The 7500-nt window shown below is 44.3% G+C and overlaps 1 protein-coding gene across 2 annotated transcripts in view; it reads right to left on the reverse strand.

Annotated features, from left to right (window-relative positions):
- The window catches only part of LOC121840472 (copine-5-like), a 216012-nt gene that overhangs the window by 179521 nt on the left and 28991 nt on the right, over window positions 1–7500 (reverse strand). The gene's annotated exons all lie outside the window — the stretch shown is intronic.

Consider the following 7500-nt stretch of genomic DNA (forward strand, 5'->3'; position numbering starts at 1 on the left):
GGACTGTGTACTGAATTGAAATAATATGCCAACAATCCCACTCAACTCAACCACATACAACGACTTTTAATGTGTTTAGTGTATAACCTAGATGACAACGTCCCTCTCTTTAAAACACATTGCATTACACTGCTTCATCAAAATGTCTCCATATAAATCCTCCAATTTGTAACATTATTTATAACGTTATTTACAGTCAGATGGTGCACCACCATCCAACAAACCAACATATCCCGATGGCCTTGTGTTTTCACTGCCAAAGTACAGTCCTGTAAAGTAACACACAGTAAATCTCCAGCTAGCTCCCAGAACACCGAGGACACTGCATGGAGGCAGAAGCGTCCATTGAAAACCTTGTGCACCACTTGGAGGGGAAAAACCAGCCAGTTCTGAGAAATCGGAGAGCAAAGTGTGATGAAGATTGCAGTAGGTTGTGGTTCTAAGGAAGATTGTGTGCCTGGTCCTAGTTTGTTTACCTCTGTGATAATGGGGCTGGCAGCTAGCACTGCAGGGTGTTGTGCCGCCACCCTTTGTGACCCGGTAAATCTGGAGTGCAGGCCCCGGGAAACCAGGGGGGTGACGGCAGGGTGAGCAACCGTAGCATACCACAGCACACAGCCACAATAGGAGTCACACCGGAAGAACCACAGTCATTACTGTCCAACTAAAACCATACATACACACACATACGGTATACCATTTGGAATTTTTAGCCCTCCCTCTCTGAACATCTTCCATCCTACTGGAGAGGACACGGACAGGAAGTGATGTCCCCAGTTACGGAAATATATTTTCTACTTTTCGAATTCATTTGCATTTTTTTTTCTCTCCCTTCTAAATCCATGTGGCACTTCTCCAACTGTGGAGACTAGTGAATCACACATTACACCCTATTCCCTATTTAGCTCATTACTTTTGATCAGGACCCATTTTGTAGTGCACTAGGTAGGTGATACAGTACTGTAGGTCGCCATCTGGGATACAAGAAAAGCAGTCTCATCAGAATTTCCATATTTACTACTGCATCAAACCTGCCTTTGATGTCCTGTTATAGAATATTACAGTCAATAAATAACTCACTAGCAGCACAGTATAACCCATCCCATCCCATCATCCGGGGGGTTTAATACAAAGTCATCCATTACTGGGACGTGAGGGGAAGTGTGTCTGAAACTGACATGACTACAGTTAGAACGTTGTCATTGTAATTATCATTAGAGAGAACAAAGCCATCCGTGTCAAACCCACACACACACACACACACACCTCGTTGCATCCACCTGGCTCTGCTCTGTTCTGTCTTCCATTAAGCTAAACCAATTAGCTTGTCCGTTACTTTTTCCGTCTGTCTAAATGGAATGTTTGGAACTTTAGAGCAGAGCTAAAAAAGTATGACATTTCCACCTGTCACTGTGTTAATTAATGTTATTGTCACGCGCTGGGCATAGAGAGTGCTTTTATTCTCTATTTTGGTTAGACCAGGGTGTGACTAGGGTGGGCATTCTAGTTTCTTTATTTCTATGTTTTCTAGTTCTTTGTGTTTGGCTGGGTGTGGTTCTCAATCAGAGGCAGCTGTCTATCTTTGTCTCTGATTGGGAATCATACTTAGGCAGCCTTTTTTCCTTTTGCATTCGTGGGTAGTTATCTTTGTTAGTGGCACGATTGCCCAAGTTAAGCTTCATGGGCGTTTCTTTGTTTCTTGTTTTGTTGGCGACATTTATATAAATAAAAGAGAAATGTAGGCTCACCATGCTGCGCTTTGGTCATTTCCAGGAAGAAGCCTGTGACAGAACTACCCACCACAAAAGGACCAAGCAGCGTGGTAAGGAGGAGCAGCGTTTTCTGGACTAATGGACTTGGGAGGAAATCCTGGATGGCAAAGGATCCTGGACGTGGGAGGAGATCCTGGCCGGAAGGGATCGCCTCCCATGGGAACAGGTGGAAGCAGCTAGGAAGACGGAGGCAGCTAGAAAAGGGGCCCAGCGTTACGAGGGGACACGGCTAGCACAGAAGCCTGAGAGGCAGCCCCAAATGTTTTAGGAGGGCACACTGGGAGATTGGCGGAGTCAGGTCAGGGGAGTCAGGTTATAGACCTGTGCCAACTCCTCGTGCTTACCGTGGGGAGCGAGTGACCTGGCCGGCACCGTGGTGAATCCTGTGGCTGCTCCACGGGCCAGTCCGGGGCCCGCAGCGAAGGTCCCCAGTCCGGGGCCCGCAGCGAGGGTCCCCAGTCCGGGGCCCGCAAAGAGGGTCCCCAGTCCAGGGCCCGCAAAGAGGGTCCCCAGTCCGGGGCCCGCAAAGAGGGTCCCCAGTCCGGGGCCCGCAAAGAGGGTCCCCAGTCTGGGGCCCGCAAAGAGGGTCCCCAGTCTGGGGCCCGCAAAGAGGGTTCCCAGTTTGGGAACGGCGGCGAGGGTCCATGCTCCAGAGGCACCACCAAAGTGGGGGAGCCAGAAGAGGGGGGTCTAGGTCCCGCACCAGAGCTGCCGCCGTAAGGGATGCCCACCCGGGCCCTCCCCTTTAGAGTCAGGCACCGGCGCAGAGGAAGGCTCCGGCCATGGAGCGGGACTGGACGCCATGCCTGGACTGGGCACCGGCGCAGAGGATTCAGGGCTGGTGACACACTCTTTAGGGTGAGTGCGGGGAGCTGGCACAGGATGTACCACGCTGAGAAGGCGCACTGGAGGCCTGGTGCGTGGAGCCGGCACAGGTTTCCCTCGGACTGATGACCCGCTCTTCAGGGCAAGTGTGGGGAGCCGGCACAGGACGTACCGGGCTGAGAAGGCGCACTGGAGGCCTGGTGCGTGGAGCCGGCACAGGTTTCACCGTTCTGATGACACGCTCTTCAGGGCAAGTGTGGGGAGCCGGCACAGGAGGCCTGGTGCGTGGAGCAGGAACAGGTTTCACCGTTCTGATGACACGCTCTTCAGGGCGAGTTGCGGGGAGCCGGCACAGGACGTACAGGGCTGATGACACGCTCTTCAGGGCGAGTGCGGGGAGCCGGCACAGGACGTACAGGGCTGATGACACGCTCTTCAGGGCGAGTGCGGGGAGCTGGCACAGGACGTACAGGGCTGATGACACGCTCTTCAGGGCGAGTGCGGGGAGCCGGCACAGGACGTACAGGGCTGATGACACGCTCTTCAGGGCGAATGCGCTGCAGAATACACCTAACCAACATCTCTCTCCGCTCTCCCTGCTCACACTGCTACATCGATATACATATGTCCATTTTCAGGAATGTTGTTAAATGTACTTCTTTATCACTATCTAATCATGGCATGGGGTTGTTCAATGACAGATATGTATTTGTTTAAAACCATTTCATTTCAGAGAGACAAATAATCTACCAATGCTAAATATCTGCCTCTCTCAGAGAAATAAGGAATAGTGCTAGGTTTTACACATGGAATAAATAACTACACTTTTAATAAAGAACAGTACAAATTATACACTTGTGACATAAATATAAAAACAAATGTAAACAAAATAATTGAATGCAGTTATACGATATCTGTATTTAAAACAGTTACATTTGAAATCATTTAGCAGATGCTCTTATCCAGAATAATTTTGCACGGCCAATTTTTCAGTTTTTGATTTGTTAAAAAAGTTTGAAACATCCAATAAATGTCGTTCCACTTCATGATTGTGTCCCACTTGTTGTTGATTCTTCACAAAAAAATACAGTTTTATATCTTCATGTTTGAAGCCTGAAATGTGGCAAAAGGTCGCAAAGTTCAAGGGGGCCGAATACTTTCGCAAGGCACTGTATGTGAGACAACCACATATCACAGTCAAATATACAGGATATGAACATTCCATTCCAGCTAAACAGTGGATATACTGTATACAGTTGAAGTCGGGAGTTTACATAAACCTTAGCCAAATACATTTAAAGTCAGTTTTTCTCAATTCCTGTAGTATGGAGGAGATAGAGAAGTGGTATGGAAGACAGTCAGTTGATAGGTAGAGAGTTCCACAGTAGCATATACAGTTGAAGTTGGGAAGTTGACATACACCTTAGCCAAATAGATTTAAACTCAGTTTTTCACAATCCCTGACATTTCATCCTAGTAAATAATCCCTGTTTAAGGCCAGTTAGGATCAGCGCTTTATTTTAAGAATGTGAAATCCGAATAACAGTAAGAGATAATTATTTATTTCAGCTTTAATTTCTTTCATCACATTCCCAGTGGGTCAGAAGTTCACATACACTCAATTAATATTTGGTAGCATTGCCTTTAACTTGGGTCAAACACTTCTGGTAGCCTTCCACAAGCTTCCCACAATACGTTGGGTGAATTTGGGCCCATTCCTCCTCACAGAGCTGGTGCAACTGAGTCAGGTTTGTAGGCCTCCTTGCTCGCATACACTTTTGCAGTTCTGCCCACAAATTTTCTATAGGATTGAGGTCAGGGCATTGTGATGGCAACTCCAATACCTTGACTTTGTGGTCCATAAGCCATTTTGCCACAACTTTGAAAGTATGCTTGGGGTCATTGTCCATTTGGAAGACCCATTTGCGACCAAGCTTTAACTGATGTCTTGGAATGTTGCTTCAATATATCCACATCATTTTCCTGCCTCATGATGCCATCTATTTTGTGAAATGCACCAGTCCCTCCTGCAGCAAAGCACCCCCACAACATGATGCTGCCACCCCTGTGCTTCACGGTTGGGATGGTGTTCTTCGGCTTGCAAGACTCCCCCTTTTTCCTCCAAACATAACGATGGTCATTATGGCCAAACAGTTCTATTTTTGTTTCATCAGACCAGAGGACATTTCTCCAAAAAGTATGATCTTTGTTCCCATGTGCTGTTGCAAACCGTGGCTTCTTCCTTGCCGAGTGGCCTTTCAGGTTATGTTGAGATAGGACTCTATGGATATAGATTATTTTGTACCTGTTTCCTCCAGCATCTTCACATCTTCAGCATCTTCTTTGATGTTGTTTTGGGATTGATTTTCACTTTTCGGCACTGAAATACGTTCATCTCTAGGACACAGAACGTGTCTCCTTCCTGAGCAGTATGACGGCTGCGTGGTCCCATGGTGTTTATACTTGCATACTATTGTTTGTACAGATGAACGTGGTACCTTCAGGCGTTTGGAAATTGCTCCCAAGGACGGACCAGACTTGTGGAGGTCTACCATTTTTTTCTGAGGTCTTGGCTGATTTCTTTTGATTTTCCCATGATGTCAAGCAAAGCGGCACTGAGTTTGAAGGTAGGCCTTGAAATACATCCATGGGTACACCTCCAATTGACTCAAATTATGTCAATTAGCCTATCAGAAGTGTCTAAAGCCATGACATTTTCTGGAATTTTCCAAGCTGTTTAAAAGGCACAGTCAACTTAGTGTATGCTAACTTCTCACCCACTGGAATTGTGATACAGTGAATTATAAGTGAAATGATCTGTCTGTAAACAATTATTGGAAAAATTACTTGTGCCATGCACAAAGTAGATGTCCTAACCGACTTGCCAAAACTATTATTTGTTAAATTTGTGGAGTGGTTGAAAAACGAGTTTTAATGACTCCAACCTAAGTGTATGTAAACTTCCGACTTCAACAGTAGCATTTAGCAACATTTTTTTTTTACACACATCTAAAATCTATGAATGAAAAATCTCAGAACAGTAATATTTTACACACAATGAAGGTACCTATAAAGCAATCACTTCTGATGGAAAAACACAAATGTGAAAAATTGGTGGCTATAGCGTTTTGGGAAAAAACTCAATGTACACATAGGCTACATCACAAATAGCACCCTATATACTGTAGTGATTGGGGGAATCGATACAGTTACATAACGCAATTTAAAAAAATATGTATTTGTATTTTTTTGAGTCAAAAGCTTTTTTGAACTAGACAAAGCAGGAGAATACTTTGCTTTTGTTTTGTTTGTCAAGAAGGGCATGCAGGTTAAATACGTGGTCCGTGGTCATTTGGTTAAAAGCCAATTTGACATTTGCTCAGGACATGTTTTCACTGAGGAAATGTAGGAGCCTGCAGTTACTTGAAATGGGGAGGATTTTAACAAGGTTGTTGTTGATGTACTGTATTGTACGGTAGTTATTGGGGTCAAATTTGGGGTAATTCGTCCTTGTTTCCAAGTATTGGAGAAGATGCCAAAGCTGAGGATGATGTTATAAAGAGTTTAAGTCAGTTGAAATAAGTGGTCTGTATATTTTATAATTTAATTTAGATACCATCAACACCACAGGTCTTTTTGATTTGAAGGGTTTGTATTTTGTCCTGTAGTTCATTCAATGTAATAGAAGAATCCAGTGGGTTCTGGTAGTCTTTAATAGCTGATTCTAAGATTTGTAATCTTGTTGTTTGTTAAGTGTGTTCAAATTATCCCAGAAGTGGTTAGATTCTATGGATTCTGAAATGACATTAAGTGTAATAGGAGAATCCAGTGGGTTCTGGTAGTCTTTAATAGCTGATAGCTGATGTGCTGTTCCTTATTTTGTCTTAGTATATTTCTGTACTGTTTTGGTATTTCACCGTAGTGAAGGCATAGACTTTTCTGGGTCACTGTGTTTTTGGTCAGGTATGTTCTTCAATTATTTTCTTAGGTTTTTGCATTCTTCATCAAACCATTTGTCATTGTTGTTCATTTTCTTAGGTTGTCTGGTTGAGGTGTTTAGATTTGATAGGGAAGCTGAGAGGTCAAATATACTATTTAGGCTTTCTAAGTTTAGACCTTTGCTATTAACCTTTTGTCCAGGAAGACGTCTAAAAGGGTTTTTTTTTTTTTTGTTGGCCAATAGTTTTTTGGTAGGTTTCTACACTACTTTCCTTCCATCTATAGCATGTCTTAATAGTATGCAGTTTGCTTGGCTTTGATCTCTCTCGATATCTCTCGATCTCTCTCTCTATATCTCTCTCAATCTCTCTCTCTCGATATCTCTCTCGATCTATCTCGATCTATCTCTCTCTCTATCTCTCTCTATCTCTCGATATCTCTCTCGATCTCTCTCGATATCTCTCTCTCGATATCTCTCTCTCGATATCTCTCTCTCGATCTATCTCTATATCTCTCTATCTCTCTCTCGATCTCTCTCTCTCGATCTCTCTCTCGATCTCTCTCGATCTCTCTCTCTCTATATCTCTCTCTCGATCTCTCTCTCTCTATATCTCTCTCGATCTCTCTCTCTCTATATCTCTCTCTCGATCTCTCTCTCTCGATCTCTCTCTCTCGATATCTCTCTCTCGATCTCTCTCTCTCGATATCTCTCTCTCGATATCTCTCTCTCGATATCTCTCTCTCTATATCTCTCTCTCTATATCTCTCTCGATCTCTCTCTCTATATATCTCTCTCGATCTCTCTCTCTCTATATCTCTCTCGATCTCTCTCTCTCTATATCTCTCTCTCGATCTCTCTCTCTCTATATCTCTCTCTCGATCTCTCTCTCTCTATATCTCTCTCGATCTCTCTCTCTATATCTCTCTCGATCTCTCTCTCTATCTCTCTCTCTCGATCTGTCGA

This window comes from Oncorhynchus tshawytscha, linkage group LG22 (assembly GCF_018296145.1).
Source record: "Oncorhynchus tshawytscha isolate Ot180627B linkage group LG22, Otsh_v2.0, whole genome shotgun sequence".
NCBI lineage: Eukaryota > Metazoa > Chordata > Actinopteri > Salmoniformes > Salmonidae > Oncorhynchus > Oncorhynchus tshawytscha.